Consider the following 19,898-nt stretch of genomic DNA (forward strand, 5'->3'; position numbering starts at 1 on the left):
CTGGAAGGAAGTATGGAGAAACCTCAAAGCACTCAAGCTAGACCTCCCATTTGATCCTGCAATTCCATTACTGGGCATCTACCCAGAAGGAAAAAAATCCTTTTATCATAAGGACACTTGTACTAGACTGTTTATTGCAGCTCAATTACAATCGCCAAAATGTGGAAACAGCCTAAATGCCCACCAACCCAGGAATGGATTAACAAGCTGTGGTATATGTATACCATGGAATACTATTCAGCTATTAAAAAAAATGGAGACTTCATATCCTTCGTATTAACCTGGATGGAAGTGGAAGACATTATTCTTAGTAAAGCATCACAAGAATAGAGAAGCATGAATCCTATGTACTCAATTTTGGTATGAGGACAATTAATGACAATAAAGGTTATGTGGGGGGAGGAAAAGCAGAAAGAGGGACGGAGGGAGGGGGGTGGGGCTTTGGTGTGTGTCACACTTTATGGGGGCAGGACACGATTGCAAGAGGGACTGTGCGTAACAATTGCAATCAATGTAACCTGGCTTATTGTACCCTCAATGAATCCCCAACAATAAAAAAAAAAAGAACAACAACAACAAAAAAAAAATGGAGACTTTACATCCTTCGTATTAACCTGGATGGAAGTGGAAGACATTATTCTTAGTAAAGCATCACAAGAATGGAGAAGCATGAATCCTATGTACTCAATTTTGATATGAGGACAATTAATGACAATTAAGATCATGGGAGGGGAAGCAGAGAGAGGGAAGGAGGGAGAGGGGTGGGGCCTTGGTGTGTGCCACACCTTCTGGGGGCAAGACATGATTGCAAGAGGGACTTTACCTAACAAATGCAATCAGTGTAACCTGGCTTATCGTACCCTCAATGAATCCCCAACAATAAAAAATAAAAATAAAATCTGTTGTAGAATTAGGACAATAATAGTGCCTAACTTACAGAATTGTTGAGAGGATCCATGTATCAGATTTAGATTAGTACCTAACTCAGAGAAGCATAGAATAAACATTAGTTGTTGTAAAGAGGAAGAACTTTTTTTTTTTTTTGAGACAGAGCCTCAAGCTCTGGCATCACAGCTCACAGCAACCTCCAACTCCTAGGCTCAAGCAATTCTCCTGCCTCCACCTCCCAAGTAGCTGGGACTATAGGCCTGGCTAGTTTTTGGTTGCAGCCATCATTGTTGTTTGGCAGGCTGGGTTGGATTCGAACCCACCAGCTCAGGTGTATGTGGCTGCTGCCCTAGGCACTTGTGCCACAGGTGCTGAGCCAAGTAAGAACATTTTAAAGAGAGGTTCATTCAGTAATTGGTAGATGGAAGTAAATTTTAAAATTAGAGAATGAATGAGAGATAGCTATCTACAAATACATACATTTTATTTTTTCTAAAGCATAAAGCAAAGATAATATAAATAAGTATATAACACAAATCAGTATATGAGAATGCATTCTACTGGGATGGTCTACAGAAGACTCATCATGGGAGAAACTTGTTTTTAGAAGAAAAAAGTGAATGCAATGAAAAATATTTATAAAGTTACTTTAATCATAACTAAATTTCTGGTTTTATTTCTATTTTATTTTATTTTTTGAGACAGAGTCTTGCTCTGGTGTCCTGGAGAGAATACAATAGCATCACAGCTCACAGCAACCTCAAACTCCTGGGCTCTAGAGATCTTCTTGCCTTAGCCTCCTGAGTAGCTGGGACTACAGGTGCCACAATGCCCAGCTAGTTTTTTTTCTATTTTTAGTAAAGACCAGGTCTTGCTCTTGTTTGGGCTGGTCTGAAACTCTAGACCTCAAGCAATCTACCCGCCAGGTGTAAGCCACTACACCAGCCAAAATTTCTGGTTTTAAATCAGTGAGACCATATTAGGTACTTCAAAAGCTGCACTCATAAAGATACAAACATTTACAAAGTACAGGCTTCCCAAAGGCAGATATTTTCTTTTCTTCTGTTACATTACTGGTACACCCCTTTCAAGCTGCAAACACAGTGGAGGCATAACCGTTACTGAAGTTGTATGATCAAATGTAGGAAAATACTTAAAGAACAAGTGACAGCTACATTTATTTCATGATGCCTCTGTCTTCATTAGTGGCATTTATTACAGATGTCTTGCTAAGCTACATAGCATTCCTAGTTTATTGTCTTTTTTTAAATTACTATGGTCATTTATCCTTCCAACCAACATGTTTACCTAATATAACAAAAGAAGTTAGTGAGCATGTGGGCTTCTCAGGCACTGACAGTATAAAATAGTAATGACAACTAATTTGGAGGGGGGGAGTAAAAAACAAGTTAATCAAAAGATTAGACAAAAGTAAAAATAAAACTGAAGGGAATAAGCAGAATTAAAGCAGAACTTTCTAAAGACCCACTGTCCTAAGGAGGGTAGAGAAGTTTAACATTAGCGTTCATGTAAAAAATGTAAGGTAAATCATTAAAATAACAGAAACAGAATGTGTAAATTCTAACCCAGTGCAGGAAAAGAAAAAAAAATAAAAAGGACCAGATTAACCTAATGGAGAGGAATAGAAGGAAGGAATAACAAGAAAAGAACAAAACAGGAGACTAAAGATCTTTTACCTTGAGTCTATCTCACCTTCAGTTTATCAGTGAGACAACGAAATTACTAAGTAACTGAAAGATTTATGAAGGGACATATCCCTTAATCACTAAATAAAGCCAACACACTAGGAGGAAAAAAGAGCAAGCAGACTGGATGGTATGCCCGCATCCTGGAGGGACACAGTAGACCTATCTAGAGGAGCAGACTGGATGGTATGCCAGCACCCTGGAGGGACACAGTAGACCTATCTATAGGAGCAGACTGGATGGTATGCCCGCACCCTGGAGGGACACAGTAGACCTATCTACAGGAGCAGACTGGATGGTATGCCCGCACCCTGGAGGGACACACAGTAGACCTATCTAGAGGAGCAGACTGGATGGTATGCCAGCACCCTGGAGGGACACAGTAGACCTATCTACAGGAGCAGACTGGATGGTATGCCCGCACCCTGGAGGGACACAGTAGACCTATCTACAGGAGCAGACTGGATGGTATGCCCGCACCCTGGAGGGACACAGCAGACCTATCTACAGGAGCAGACTGGATGGTATACCCGCACCCTCGAGGGACACAGTAGACCTATCTACAGGAGCAGACTGGATGGTATACCCGCACCCTGGAGGGACACAGTAGACCTATCTACAGGAGCAGACTGGATGGTATGCCCACACCCTGGAGGGACACAGTAGACCTATCTACAGGAGCAGACTGGATGGTATGCCCGCACCCTGGAGGGACACAGTAGACCTATCTACAAGACAAAGACTTCACCACAGGGGTTGTTAATGTGTGTCTTTCATGAGCAGGAAGTTTCAAATAGAAGAAGAAAATTACTAGTTTCCCTAACCCTGACTTTTAAAGTATGCTCCAGAAATATATTTAAAAAACCCAGAAACTGGGCGGCGCCTGTGGCTCAGTGAGTAAGGCGCCGGCCCCATATGCCGAGGGTGGTGGGTTCAAGCCCAGCCCCGGCCAAACTGCAACAAAAAAATAGCCGGGCGTTGTGGCGGGCGCCTGTAGTCCCAGCTGCTCGGGAGGCTGAGGCAAGAGAATCGCCTAAGCCCAAGAGTTAGAGGTTGCTGTGAGCTGTGCGATGCCACGGCACTCTACCGAGGGTGATAAAGTGAGACTCTGTCTCTACAAAAACAAAAAAAAAAAACCCAGAAACTTTGAAGGATTAGTATAACTCAGATATTTTAAAAATGTGTTACTCAATGTCACCAAAACAGTAATACTTAATTGCATACAGCTAACAAGATGGGAAAATAACCCTTGTTAGAACATTCTGATTTAGTACTTAAGATACTGTTCTTTGTTAAGAAGATAATTTCCATGGAAAGTAATTTATAAAAGGGAGAACATTAAGAGAAGGAGATTATTTCTGGAGGGAGAACACAATTTTTCCTTCTGTTTTTAGGGAATCTGTTGATATTCCAGTTAACTACACATTCAATAGTATACACCTGAGTACTACCAGTGGAGCTCAAATAAATAAGAATTCAAGCTGCAAATCATAATGCCAAAACCTGAATTCTTATCTGATTTAATTTCCTATTTTTAGGTTCATGAAGGTCGGCATTAAGACTTCCAAAATTAGGGCGGCGCCTGTGGCTCAGTGAGTAGGGCGCCAGCCCCATATGCCGAAGGTGGTGGGTTCAAACCCAGCCCCGGCCAAACTGCAACAAAAAAAATAGCCGGGCGTTGTGGTGGGTGCCTGTAATCCCAGCTGCTTGGGAGGCTGAGGCAAGAGAATCGCGTAAGCCCAAGAGTTAAGAGGTTGCTGTGAGCCGTGTGACGCCACGGCACTCTACCCGAGGGCGGTACAGTTGAGACTCTGTCTCTAAAAAAAAAAAAAAAAAAAAAAAAGACTTACAAAATTAGTCTCAGACCTTCCTCTGGAAATAAATTGTCCATGCTGGGATACTTTTTGAGAATGAAAATGAAAATTAGACATATTAATAATTAAGCCATAAGATGGAGTAAGTTTACTACAATCTATTTCTCTAACCAGTTATAACTAAAAAATCTGGTCAGACTATAAACACCTAAGGACTCAAATAAGTAAGCAGGCAGACTGGAAACTAGTCAATTTGATTTATAACCTCTAATGGAGATAATACTCCCTCTTTTGTCTCCTGAGTTCAATTTGAGTGTGATATGTTGAGCTAGTGGGCACAGGAAGTAAAAATTCTGGTAGAAAACTATTTCCAGTCAGAGAATTAAGCTGAAAAAGTCCCAGTGCACTGGTGCCTACAGGGAATAGGTTGTTTTTTCCTTTTCCTCTTTTCTCTTCAGTTCTTGTCCCGAAAGCAGTCCCAGTTGTGGAGTTGCATTGTCACAGTGACAGTAGGGAAAGCACCTGAAACGCCAAGAGAAGACCCACTTTTCCAATCAGAGGAAATGGAAAAAAGGGACTCTACTGTTTGAAAAGTGTTATGTAAGGAATCTTCATTATTTTTAAGAATATTTTCTGTTGCCACTTTGACCTGAGGTGTCTATAATCACCTAGAACTGAATGACATGGTGGGGGCAAAATCCTGGGAGACACCTGTTTTTCTGGCCAGGGAAATCAGACAAAATAAACCACCTCAGCTAGTCCCACAGTATGAAGGAAATTCTAAAGAGCAGGAGAAAGACCCTCTAATTCTGTGTATGAACTAACTGAAGCCAGGGCTTACCCCAAGCAATAAACAGGTGCAACACATACCAAGAAGCCTAGTGAAGGCTTCTGATAACCAATGAACTACAATATAAACCACAGCACAAGGCCGGCACAGTGGCTCATGCCTGTAATCCTGGCACTTTGGCGGCTGAGGCCGGTAGATTGCTTGAAGTCAGGAGTTCCAGACCAGCCTGAGCAAAAGCAAACCTCATGTTTAAAAAAAAAAAAAAATAGCCAGGCCTTGTGGTGGGAGGCTGGAGTCCCCGCTACTTGGGAGGCTGAGGCAAGAGGATCACTTAAGCCCAAAGGTTTGAGGTTGCTGTGAGCTATGATACCCTAGCACCTTACTGTGAGTGTCAAAGTGAGACTCTGTCTTAAAAAAAAAAAACAACAGAAAACAACAACAACCAAAAAACCACAGCACAATTTCCAAGCTAACTGCAAGCGGCATATGCATCAGAAAGACTCAAATAGCATAGCAGAGGCTTTAAAAACTGAGTGAGAGGAATCTCTGTCTCACCTTAAGGCCTGGTATATAGCTAGAGTAATCAAGAATATGTGGTATTGACAGAAGAATAGATACACAGTTCAATGGAACAGAATCGAGAACCCAGAAAAAGACCCATACATATATGATGAACTGATTTTTAAAAAAGATTCAAAATCAACCCAAGGTATGATGGGTATCCTTTTCAACAAATGGTGCTGGAAGAAACTGGAGCAGGAAAATATCCGAAAGGAAGGAAAGGAAGGAAAAGAAGGAAAGAAAGGAAGGAAAGGAAAGGGAAGGGAAGGGGAGGGAGGGAGGGAGGAAGAAAGAAAACGAAAGAAAAGAGAAGAAAAGAAAAGGAGGACGGAGACAAGATGGCTGACTGAAGCCAGCTTTCCACAGAGGCTCCCATCCAGAAGGAGAGTTAAAGGACAGAACTTTAGCAAGTAACCTGGTGGATTAGAGCTGCACCAAGAGAGAAGGTTGAAGAATGCACATCAACCCGGCTGAGGCAAGCTGTGACCCCAAGGATACAAACAAATGATACAAAATCCATCACCAAGCGGATGGGAGTCCCCTCACCCATGAGAATGGCTCGGAGTGCCCCACAAACAATCGGGCAGAGTTCAAAGGTCCTCCCACTACACTCCATGGGAGAGACGCTCTAAAAACTGGACCTACCTCCCCTACTAGGGTGCCACAGTGTTCTCCTGCCAGGCATAAAACTGTATAAAACAGTTTATATTCTCTACCTACAACTCTGAGCTCCCAGCACTTCCCTCCTCTCTCACTCTGAGGTCTGGAGGCCTGTCCTCCAGGAGTCCAGATTCTTGGGTGATTTCTTGAGGGGTGTGGACAGGGCCTGGACTGCAGCTGGTCAGTGCTGATTCTGCAGCACGGGAGTGAGGGGAGAATGGTCAGCTGAGAGGGAACCACACCGGAGTGACGGTGCCTGGAGATGCAGAGCAGCAGCCATTTTTGGCAACAATAGGGCTCACTCCCTGTCTCTCTGGGTAACCAGAGGAGGGCGGGCATCTTCTCAGGTGGCAACCACCGGCAGAAGATCTGGGATGGAAATGCAGGCCCCTGTGAGTAAAGGGTTTGCCTGAGGTGGTACCAGCCTGGGTACAGCCAGGGACTACAAAAGGCATGCGCAGGCTGGGAGATTCCCAGGGCGGGGCAGACCCAGAGGACTGCTTTACTGAGCCTAAGACACACCCAGACCTCAAGGGACTGTCAGCCTATAGACAAAGGAAAGCAGGAGGCTAGAACTGTCAGCTACTGTGCTGTGAATACAAACCTGCAGGAGCAAAGACAGGGCCCGAGGTGCAGGTTCTGGGAACTAAAAACAGCTTCTCTTCTGCAGGGGAAATTTAGCAGGGACAGAAACAAATTCTCACAAAGTTGTTCTGTTCTGTCAGTAAGATCAATCTGGGGCAGGGCTGGAACTGAGTGAACACCCCCCCAGCCTCCATCAAGTGCTCGAGGTTGTCAGGCCTCACCTCCCCCTGCTGGATAGAGGCAGAGAGCAGCGGTTCGGCAGAGCAGATATAGATTTTCTTGTGATTCAGGCAGGGGCAAAACCCCTGGAGTATCTGCTCATTGGAGGCAACTGAGTCACAGCCTTGCGGGGCCATCAGTGACTAGGTGTGACAGAGGTGCAAGGTGGGGAAAGAGGCATCAACCTTCCCAGACTAATCTATTTGCTGGGTGGGTCCTCCTGACTTCACAGAGCACCGGAACAAGTCATATTTGAGTTGCCAGCAGACGTCTGTAATCTAGTTGCCAGAGATCTTTTAAACTCTCCCACCTGAGACAGGTGCTGACTGAGACAACTGATTTGGACCTTTTGAACTGAGCCAATCACCTGAGGACTATCCAAGCGGTGCCCTGGGTGTGTGGTTGAAGGAAGGTTTTATTTTCCTTTTCCAATTGTTACTTGTAGTGGACAGGGTGACTTAATTGCTGGTATATCTCCACAGCTGAGACTTCAACCCAGAGTAACTATTTCACTAAGGTCAGACAGAGACCAGCTGAAAACAAGACAGAACCACTTAGCCCCATCACACCAAACAGGTCCCCAGTTTCTCATGAGGTAGCACTGTATGGGTCCTCGACAAAGCTCCAGGGGAAAAGTCAAAAAGTGTAAAATAATCATGGGGAAGAATCAGCGGAAAAAGTCTGGTAACATGAATAATCAGAGTAGATCAACTCCCCCACAAGGAAAGATATGGCAGATGTAACCGAAGATCCCATTCATAAACAGCTGGCCGAGATGTCAGAAATCAAATTCAGAATTTGGATTGCAAACAAGATTAATAGAATGGAGGAAAATTTGGAAATAGACATTCGAGGAGCAATTAAGAAGTTGGAATTAGAAATTCGAAGAGAAATTCAAAAGTTGTCACAAGAATTTAACAAATTTAAAGACAAAACCACCAAAGATTTTGATGCACTGAAGCAAGAATTTGCAGCCCTCAAAGACCTGAAAAATACAGTAGAATCCCTCAGTAACAGGTGGAGCAGGCAGAAGAAAGGATTTTTGACACTGAAGACAAAGCTTTTGAACGCTCACAAATTTTCTCTTTTTTTTGTTTTTGTAGAGACAGAGTCTCACTGTACTGCCCTTGGGTAGAGTGCCGTGGCGTCACACGGCTCACAGCAACCTCTAACTCTTGGGCTTACACGATTCTCTTGCCTCAGCCTCATGAGGAGCTGGGACTACAGGCGTGCGCCACAACGCCCGGCTATTTTTCTGTTGCAGTTTGGCCGGGGCTGGGTCCGAACCCGCCACCCTCGGCATATGGGGCCGGCGCCCTACTCACTGAGCCACAGGAGCCACCCATGCTCACAAACTTTCAAAGAGGAAGAGAAATGGAGAGCAAAAATGGATCTTTCTCTCAGAGATCTCTGGGATAATTCGAAGAAGGCTAATATGGCCTCATTGGAATCCCTGACAGTGATGAAGCGGCCTCGCAAGGCACAGAGGCCCTTCTCCATGAAATTATGAAAGAGAATTTTCCAGACATGCCAAGAGATTATGAAATTCAGATTGTAGTTTCAGAACCCCAGCACGACTCAATCTTAATAAGACATCTCCCAGGCATATCATAATTAACTTCACTAAAGTTAATATGAAGGAGAAAATTTTGAAAGCAGCCAGACGTAAGAAATCCATTACCTACAAAGGGAAGAATATTAGAATGATTGCAGATCTCTCTGCTGAAACTTTTCAAGCCAGAAGAGGGTGGTCATCGACTTTTAATCTCCTAAAACAAAATAACTTTCAACCTCGGATCCTGTATCCAGCTAAACTGAGTTTCATTTATGATGGAGAAATTAAATACTTTAATGACATTCATATGTTGAAGAAATTTGCCATAACCAAAACAGGTCTTCAGGATATTCTCAGACCTATCCTCCATAATGACCAGCCCAATCTTCTACCATAAAAGTAAACTAACTCAGAAACTTTGGATCAAACTCCAACTTCCACAGTGGCGAAAGGATTAAAAATGTGCACTGGACTTTTGAAAAACTCGATACCCAAAATTTTACCAGACTTATCAATATTCTCCATTAATGTGAATGGCTTAAATTGTTCTCTAAAGAGGCACAGGATAGCTGACTGGATACAAAAACTCAGGCCAGATATTTGCTGCATACAACAGTAACATCTTACCTTAAAAGATAAATATAGACTCAGGGAAAAAGGATGGTCCTCCGATTTCAATTATTAGTATTTATGCACGCAACCAGAATGCATCTCAATTTATAAGAGAAAATAACAGACATGAGCAACTTAATTTCCTCCAGCTCCTTAATAGTCAGAGATTTCAACACTCCTTTGGCAGTGCTGGATAGATCCTCCAATAAGAAGCTGAGCAAACAAATTTTAGATTTAAACCTAACCATCCAACATTTGGATTTAGCAGACATCTACAGAACATTTCATTCCAACAAAACTAAATAGACATACTTCTCATCAGCCCACAGAACATACTCCAAAATCGATCACATCTTAGGTCACAAGTCTAACCTCAGTAAATTTAAAGGAATAGAAATTATTCCTTGCATCTTCTTGGACCACCATGGAATAAAAGTTGAACTCAGTAACAACAGGAATCTGCATACTCATAAAAAACATGGAAGTTAAATAACCTTATGTTGAATGATAGCTGGGTCATAGAAGAGATTATGAAGGAAACTGCCAAATTTTTGGAACAAAACGACAATGAAGACATGAATTATCAGAACCTCTGGGATACTGCAAAGGCAGTCCTAAGAAGGAAATTTATAGCATGGCAAGCCTTCCTCAAGAGAGCGGAAGGAGAGGAAGTTAACAACTTAATGGGACATCTCAAGCAAGGAAAAGGAAGAACATTCCAACCCCAAACCCAGTAGAAGAAAAGAAATTACCAAAATTACAGCAGAATTAAATGAAATTGAAAACAAAAGAATTATACAAGAGATCAATAAATCAAAAAGATGGTTTTTTTAAAAGGTCAATAAAATAATTAAGCCTTTGGATAACCTAACCAGGAAAAAAAAGAGTAAAATCTCTAATCTCATCAATCAGAAACACCAAAGACGAAATAACAACAGACTCCTCAGAAATTCAAAACATCCTTAATGAATATTACAAGAAACTTTATTCTCAGAAATATGAAAATCTGAAGGAAACTGACCAATACTTGGAAGCACGTCACCTTCTAAAACTTAGCCAGAATCAAGTGTAAATGTTGAACAGGCCCATGTCAAGTTCTGAAACAGCATCAACCATACAAAATCTCCCTAAAAAGAAAAGCCCGGGACCAGATGGTTTCACATCAGAATTCTACCAAACCTTTAAAGAGGAATTAGTACCTATATTACTCAACCTGTTCCAAAAGGTAGAAAAAGAAGGAAGACTACCCAACACGTTCTATGAAGCAAACATCACCCTGATCCCCAAACCAGGAAAAGACCCAACAAGAAAAGAAAATTATAGACTGATATCACTAATGAATATAGATGCAAAAATATTCAACAAGATCCTAACAAACAGAATCCAGCAATACATCAAACAAATTATACATCATGACCAAGTTGGTTTTATCCCAGGGTCTCAAGGCTGGTTCAATATCCGTAAAACTATAAGTATAATTCAGCACATAAACAAATTAAAAAACAAAGACCATATGATTCTCTCAATGGATGCAGAAAAAGCTTTTGATAACATCCAGCATCCCTTCATGATCAGAACACTTAAGAAAATTGATATAGAAGGGACATTTCTTAAACTGATAGAGGCCATCTACAGCAAACCCACAGCCAATATCATATTGAATGGAGTTAAATTGAAATCATTTCCACTCAGATCAGGAACCAGACAAGGCTGCCCATTGTCTCCACTGTTCTTTAACACTGTAATGGAAGTTTTAGCCACCGCAATTAGGGAAGAAAAGGCGATCAAGGGTATCCGCATAGGGTCAGAAGAGATCAAACTTTCACTATTTGCAGATGATATGACTGTATATGTGGAAAACACCAGGGATTCTACTACAAAACTCTTAGAAGTGATCAAGGAATACAGCAGTGTCTCAGGTTACAAAATCAACATTCATAAATCAGTAGCCTTAATATATACCAACAATAGTCAAGTTGAAAAAAACAGTTAAGGACTCTATCCCATTCACAATAGTGCCAAAGAAGATGAAATATTTGGGAGTTTATCTAACAAAGGATGTGAAAGATCTCCATAAAGAGAACTATAAAACTCTAAGAAAAGAAATAGCTGAAAATGTTAACAAATGAAAAAACATAACATGCTCATGGCTGGGAAGAATCAACATTGTTAAAATGTCCATAATACCCAAAGCAATATATAATTTTAACGCAATCCCTATTAAAGCTCCACTGTCATACTTTAAAGATCTTGAAAAAACAATACTTAGTTTTATATGGAATCAGAAAAAAAACTCGAATAGCCAAGACATTACTCAGAAATAAAAACAAAGCAGGAGGAATCATGCTACCAGACCTCAGATTATACTACAAATCGATAGTGATCAAAACAGCATGGTACTGGCACAAAAACAGAGAAGTAGATGTCCGGAAAAGAATACAGAACCAAGACATGAATCCAGCTACTTACCGTTATTTAATCTTTGACAAGCCAATTAAAAACATTCAGTGGGGAAAAGATTCCCTATTTAACAAATGGTGCTGGGTGAACTGGCTTCCAACCTGCAGAAGACTGAAACTGGACCCACACCTTTCACCATTAACTAAGATAGATTAAAGATTTAAACTTAAGACATGAAACTATAAAAATACTAGAAGAGAGTGCAGGGAAAACCCTTGAAGAAATCGGTTTGGGCAAGTATTTTATGAGGAGGACCCCCCCCCCCCCCAGGCAATTGAAGCAGCTTCAAAAGTACACTATTGGGACTTGATCAAACTAAAAAGCTTCTGCACAGCCAAGAACACAGTAAGTAAAGCAAGCAAACAGCCCTCAGAATGGGAGAAGATATTTGCAGGTTATGTCTCTGACAAAGGTTTAATGACTAGAATCCACAGAGAACGCAAACGTATAAGCAAGAAAAGAACAAGTAATCCCATCGCAGGCTGGGCAAGGGATTTGAAGAGAAACTTCTCTGAAGAAGACAGGCGCACGGCCTTCAGACATATGAAAAAATGCTCATCATCTTTAATCATCTGATAAATGTAAATCAAAACTACTTTGAGATATCATCTAACTCCAGTAAGATTAGCCTATATCACAAAATCCCAAGACCAAAGATGTTGGCGTGGATGTGGAGAAAAGGGAACACTTCTATACTGCTGGTGGGAATGCAAATTAATACATTCCTTTTGGAAAGATGTTTGGAGAACACTTAGAGATCTAAAAATAGATCTGCCATTCAATCCTATAATTCCTCTACTAGGCATATACCCAGAAGACCAAAAAATTACATCATAACAAAGATATTTGTACCAGAATGTTTATTTTGGCCCTATTCATAATTGCTAAGTCATGGAAAAAGCCCAAGTGCCCATCAATCCACGAATGGATTAATAAATTGTGGTATATGTACACCATGGAATATTATGAAGCCTTAAAGAAAGATGGAGACTTTACCTCTTTCATGTTTACATGGATGGAGCTGGAACATATTCTTCTTAGTAAAGTATCTCAAGAATGGAAGAAAAAGTACCCAATGTACTCAGCCCTACTATGAAACTAATTTATGGCTTTCACATGAAAGCTATAACCCAGTTATAACCTAAGAATAGGGAGAAGGGGGAAAGGGAGGGGAGGGAGGGGGAAGGTGGGTAGAGGGAGAGTGATTGGTGGGATTACACTTGCAGTGCATCTTACAAGGGTACATGTGAAACTTAGTAAAGGTGGAAAGTAAATGTCTTAGCACAATAACCAAGAAAATGCCAGGGGAAGGCTATGTTAACCAATATAGACCAAACGGTCTATAAAACCAGTGTATGGTGCCCCATTATCACATTAATGTACACAGCTATGATTTAATAAAAAAAAATAAATAAAAGGCCTAAGATTGGAAATTAAAAAAAAAAAAGAAAAATAAGAAAAGAAAAGGAGAGGAGAGAAAGAAAAGAAAAAGGGCCTCTATTTAAGTTTCACACCTTATACAAAAATTAACTCAACATGCACCATGGACTTAGATGAAAGATGTAAAACTTAAGCTATAAGATATTCATAAAATATCTGGGATCTAGGGCTAGTGCTAGACCAAGAGAAAGAGTTCTTAGGCTTGACACCAAAAGCTTAATTCATAAAAGAAACAAATGATATACTGGACCTCATCAAAGATAACAGAATGAAAAAACAAAGTTACTTACTAGGAGAATATATTTGCAAACCACACATCCAACAAAGAACTATCCAGAATACATAAAGAACTCTCAAAATAAAACCGTGAAAAAAAAAAATCCATGTAGAAAACGGGCAAAAGATGTGAAAAGACATTTCACTAAAGATGATATACAGATGGCAAATAAGCACCTGAAAAGATGTTCAACATCATTAGTCAGTAGGGAAATACAAATTGAAAACACAATTAGACAGCTTTCAGAATGACTAAAAGAAAAAACAGGAAGAACAGACAATGCTGGCAAGGATACAGAAAAACTGGATCACTCATACACTGCTGGTGGAACAGTCTGCCAAAAACAGTTTGGTGGTTTCTTTTTTTTTTAAACAGAGTGTGACTTTGTCACCCTGGTAGAGTGCTGCAGTGTCACAGCTCACAGCAACTTCAAACTCCTAGGGTCAAGTGATCCTCTCACCTCAGCCTCCCAAGTAGCTGGGACTACAGGTGTCCACCACCACGCCTGCCTATTTTTAGAGACGGGGTCTTGCCCTTACTCAGACTGGAGTTTGGTGGTTTCTTATGAAACTAAGCATTTGGCTATTATAAGACCTAGCATTCTTGGGCATTTATTCCAGGGAAATGAAGATACATTTACTGAACAATCTGTACTGAAGGTTCATAGCTGTTTTATTAATAATAACTCTAAGCTGGAAACAATACATATGTCCTTCAATGGGTAAATGGTTAAACTATGAGAAAAACACACCATGGACTACTTACTATACAGCAATGAAAAGGAATGGGTTACTGATGAACACAACTCAGGAGACTACCAAGGGCATTATACTGAGGGAAAAAAGCAGGTCCCAAGTGACAGCATACTATATAATTACATTTATGTAACAGTCTTGAAATGATAAAATTTTAGAAATGAAGATAGGAACAGTGGTTACTAGGGCTCAGAGATGAGGTGGGAGAAGAGAATTGGGCATACATAAAAGAGCAACATGAGGGATCCTTGTGACGATGGAAATGTTTTATATCCTGACTGCACCAATGTCAACATCCTGGTTGTGATAATGTATTATTATTCTCCAAGATTTTGCCATTGGGAGAAGCTGAGTAGAGTATATAGGTACTCTCCATATTATTATTTTCAACTGCATGTGAACCACAATTATTTTCACATAAAAAGTTTAAATTTAAAAAATATATAAAGACAATACAAGGGGGAAAAAGTAATCATTTCAACATGTGGGACAACCATGTGCAAAAAAGGTACCTTAATCTATACCTCATCACCTTATATAAAAGTTAACTTAAAATGGATCAGAAACTTAAAACTATTTTTGAAAAAGCATAAAACTATCAGAAGAAAACAGGAATATTATAATCTTGGGTTTGGCAAAGAATTCTTTTTTTCTTTCTTTTTCTTTTTTTTGTAGAGACAGAGTCTCACTTTATGGCCCTCGGTAGAGTGCTGTGGCCTCACACAGCTCACAGCAACCTCCAACTCCTGGGCTTAAGCGATTCTCTTGTCGCAGCCTCCCGAGTAGCTGGGACTACAGGCGCCCGCCACAACGCCCAGCTATTTTTTGGTTGCAGTTCAGCCGGGGCCGGGTTTGAACCCGCCACCCTCGGTATATGGGGCCGGCGCCCCACTGACTGAGCCACAGGCGCAGCCCTGGCAAAGAATTCTTAAATAGGATACTAAAAGCAAGTTACATAAAAGAAAAAAACTGCTGAATTAATGTTCATCACAAAAAACTTTTTCTTTGTAAATGATACCGCTGGAGTGAAAAGACAAGCCACACACTGGAGAAAAAAAACTGAAAATCACATATCTATAAAAGGATTTTCATTTAAAATAAATAATTTTTGAAATTCAACAAGAAAACAATGTAACAACAACAAAAACCAATTTGAACAAACACTTTACCAAACAGTACATACTGATGGCTAAAAAACACTTGAAAAGATGTTCAACATCAATAGTCATTAGGGAAATGTATATTAAAACCACAATGAGATACTGATACACAGCTATTAGAATAACTTAAAACTCATGAATGCATGCACACACAGACACAGCTAGGCACATGTAATCTAGCAATTTGAGAGGCTGAGGCAGGAGGATGGCTTTGAGGCCAGGGGGTCAAAACAGCCTGGCTGAGTAACACAGCAAGACTTATCACTACAAAATTTTGTAAAGGCTCGGCACCTGTAGGACAGTGGTTACGGCGCCAGCCACACACACCGAAGGTGGTGGATTTGAACCCAGCCTGGGCCAGCTAACCAACAATGACAACTGCAACAAAAAATAGCAGGGCATTGTGGCGGATGCCTGTAGTCCCAGCTACTTGGGAGGCTGAGGCAAGAGAATAGCTTGAGCCCAAGAGTTTCAGGTTGCTGTGAGCTATGACGCCACAGCACTCTACTGAGGGCAACATAGTGACACTCTGTCTCAACAACAACAACAAAAAGTTTGTAAAATAGCCAGGCATGGTAGTGCCCAGCTTCTCAGGAGGCTGAAGCAAGAGGACTGTTTGAACCCTGGAGTTTGAGGCTCCAGTGAGCTGGGATGATACCACTCTACTCTAGCTCAAGCCAACAAAGCAAGACCCTGTCTCAAACTTATACACACAGCAATACTAAGTATTGGTGAGGAAGTGGAAAAGTGAAAGTTTGAGACATTGCTGGGGGGAATAAAAAATGGTATAGTCAGTTTACAAACAAATTACTTTCCCATGAAATTAAATACCAAGCTCTGACCTAGTAATCGTACTCCTAGGAACTTACCCAAGAGAAATGAAAACTTTTATATGCATATAAAACCCGTTATGTATAGTAACTTTGTTCATTATTTTCAATAACTGGAAATAACCCAAATGTCCTTCAACTGGTGAATGGATAAATGAACATTGATATGTCTGTATCATGAAATACTACTCACCAGCAGAAAGGAACAAACAATTGATACACAGAACATGAATGAAGCTCAATTATGCTAAGTGACAGAAGCCAGTCTCAAAGGCCTACATACTACATAATTATTTTTATTATGTTTTTCATACTATATAATTCCACTTATACTCGTACGACATTCTAGAAAGGGCAAGATTACCTACAGAGATAAAGAACAGATCAGTGGTTGCCAGTGGGAGATTTCAAATACAAAGCAGCAACAAGACGGAGTTACTCTGCAATGAACAAATTGTTCTGTAGCTTTATTGTAGTCATGGTTACAGAAATCTATACATTTTTCAAAGCTTAGAATTTTTCTGTATGTAAATTTAAAAATAAGTTTAAAAGAATATTAAGCCAAGACAACAGGTAAAAAAGAACTGTTCCAGACAGCTATTATGCAACTCCCAGGGAGTAATGTCACTGAAACTACCTCCTGATGTAGGCCTATCTCTTCTAAAGCTACTGGACAGGTAGTTATTCATCCCTCTGGGGTGATCTAACCCTTTTCCATTAGTCTCAGAGTTATCTTGGAAGGTATGTGAAACAACACCAGCAAAGGTAGAGTAGGGTAATGCTCTGAATAAAATGTGTGTTCTTCTGGTTCACATTATTCCTGGACATTAACCATCAATGCTTAAGAAGCGAGCTTAAAAAACTACTAGTTAGGATATCCAGAAATAAAAACAAAGAGAATGAATGGACGAAGAGAAAATGGAATAAAGAAATTACTCATTTCAAACATTAAGACTAGATCTGAAATGCTCCACTTAATATGTTTACAACAGAGTAAAAGAATTTTATGAATTTGTTGACCAGGTGCAAAGGTGAAAATGTGGAAATGAATTCTGCTTTCACTTACTAAAAAAGTATGTAGCTTAACCTATCTATTTCTCAATGTTTTCACTAATAGACAGTAGAACCTCTGTAAACTGACCACCCAATGGACTGTAACAAACTGGTCAATACATGGCGATGGTCAACATAAGGATCTGGGCCTACTGATACGTACGTTCTGTGCATGTCTGGTCCATAAAAATTAGGTCAACTTATGGAGGTGGTTTACTATGGAGTATCTACTGTATTTGAGATAGTAAAAGTTATTTCAACCTTCAACTCTGGGGCTTAAGCAATTCTCTTGCCTCAGCCTCCCAAGTAGCTGGGACTACAGGCACCTGCCACAATGCCTGGCTTTTGTTGTTGTTGTTGTTGTTGCAGTTGTCATTGCTGTTTTAGCTGGCCGGGCTGGGTTCGAACCCGCCACCCTACGTATATGGGGCCAGCGTCCTACCCACTGAGCCACAGGCACCACCCAACAGTAAAAGTTATTTTGCAACCCTCTCATAGGGTAAAATATTTACAAGAAAGATTTTAAATGTTTAATAAATTCTAAAATAATTTATGCATTGCCTTTGTAACCTTTCCCTTTGGTACCTTTGTTGGGGCAGTGGAAACGGGGTCATGACAGAAAACAATGAGGTAAAAAGTGTGGTTCCATTTCTTATAATACTCTCACTACCTATGTAAAATAATTGGGTGGTAGGTTCAACTGAAAGTTGCTTAAGGAATGTGCACTGACTCTTTATGAAGCTCAGATCCTGAATTCTACGATCCAGGCTTATTCAATAGCAGCACTACTGACATTTTGGGTCAGATAATCCTTTATTGGGGAGGGGAGGGCTGTACATTGTAGGCTGTTGAACAGCATCCCTGCCTTTACCCACTACAAGCCAGTAGCAACCCTCTTCTCCCTGACCTCCTATCCACTCCCTAGTATGGACAATCAAAAATGTCTCATGGGGATACTGTTCTAGAACAACCAGTGCGAGGAGTTAAGGGGCTATGGAAGCAGATGCTATCTATAGTGCATAGGCAGAATACTCCTTAGGGCCAAGCGCTCCATATAGCAACCAAGGAATGCTAACAATTATGGTTTATAGTGAGTCTCTCTTAAAGAAGTTGTTCCAGTCCAAGGATGCTGCCTTACTCAAGGTATGCCCCTTGCAGCAGCCAGCCCAAAGACTGGCTGATGCGGGGAAGCACAAAGGCTTACCTGCTTACCTTCACATGGGACCATCCCAGTTCCAAAGTTCCTCAAAGAATCGGTGGAGGAATAGACTGTAAATGAGCAGCATAGTTCAACTGTCCCTCTTCCCAACGCTACTTTCTTCCTTTCCTTACATTATTCTCAAGAGCATTCCCCAGTAATCCTCCTGCCCACAAATCTCTGCCTTAGAATTGGTTTACTAGAAAATCCAACCTAACACAGGGTAATAAACAATAAGTTTAATTTGTCATACATGTATTTACATTTTAAGTGGAGATGGGTCATTCCCTGGGTAAGAGTAGAAGGCTATACAAATGAAGAGGAAGGAGAGCTGATGAAAATTACGAAACATCCTAGAATCACAAATCCAAACTAAGATAGCAACCAAAATTCTACTTGATAGAGAATTAATTATACCAACAATTAATAATTTCTGAGTACTTACTAAATGCAATTAATTATGCTAAGTGCTTTATATATACTATCTCCCTGATCATCTTAACTACCTTATGAAACAGGAATTATTATTCCCACTTTAAATATGAGGAAATTGAGGCCCGGAGAAATATAGTCACGAAACAAGTAAATGGCAAAACTAAGAAATCCTGGTCTATCTATCCATCCTGGATTATGTCCACAGCCTCCTGACAAGACCTCCCAGCCTATTTTTATCTACCTCTTAATCATTCTTCATATTGCTGCTTAAAAGATGTTTCTAAAATATGTATTTGACCATGTCTTTTGTTTTTTTTGACTATGCCTTCTAAAACTGAGAACTTTTTTCCTTTAACCCTTTGAATAAAGTTCAAACTCCTTAGCATGGTGTTGAAATACCAGGCCTTTCATGATCTGACTCCTGACTATCTCTCTGGCCTTATCCCCTGCCCTGCCAATCAAGCTTGGACATCTCCTGTGGAAGCTTTCTAATACAGCTATACAGTTGTTTATATAATTATTACAGATGCTTTATTTATTTTCCAAGTAAATAAGAGCTACTATTTATTGAGCTGCTTATGTTCCAGACCCCAAACGAGGGGCTTTATATTATATATATGATTTTATTTGCTCCTCACAATAACCCTCAATAAGTACAATTATTCTCATTTTACAGTTGAGGAATCAAAAGATTTTGAAACTTAGGTTAACTTGATAGCAAAGCTAATTACAGAGCTAGGATATAAACTTAAATGTTTGACATCTGAACTTTAAACTATTACACTAAAGGTATTTATTCAGTGAGTGTTTATTAAATTAAGTAGTCCTCCATCTTTTTCATTTTATAAATATCTGCATACATGTCTGAGGTAAAAATATACACAGAAACTGATATGTACA

The 19,898-nt window shown here is 40.3% G+C and overlaps 1 protein-coding gene across 3 annotated transcripts in view; it reads right to left on the reverse strand.

The window, feature by feature from the left end:
• NARS2 (asparaginyl-tRNA synthetase 2, mitochondrial) overlaps window positions 1–19,898 on the reverse strand; it is a 188,739-nt gene that overhangs the window by 68,730 nt on the left and 100,111 nt on the right. The window lies entirely within an intron of this gene.

Source organism: Nycticebus coucang, chromosome 14 (genome assembly GCF_027406575.1).
Source record: "Nycticebus coucang isolate mNycCou1 chromosome 14, mNycCou1.pri, whole genome shotgun sequence".
NCBI lineage: Eukaryota > Metazoa > Chordata > Mammalia > Primates > Lorisidae > Nycticebus > Nycticebus coucang.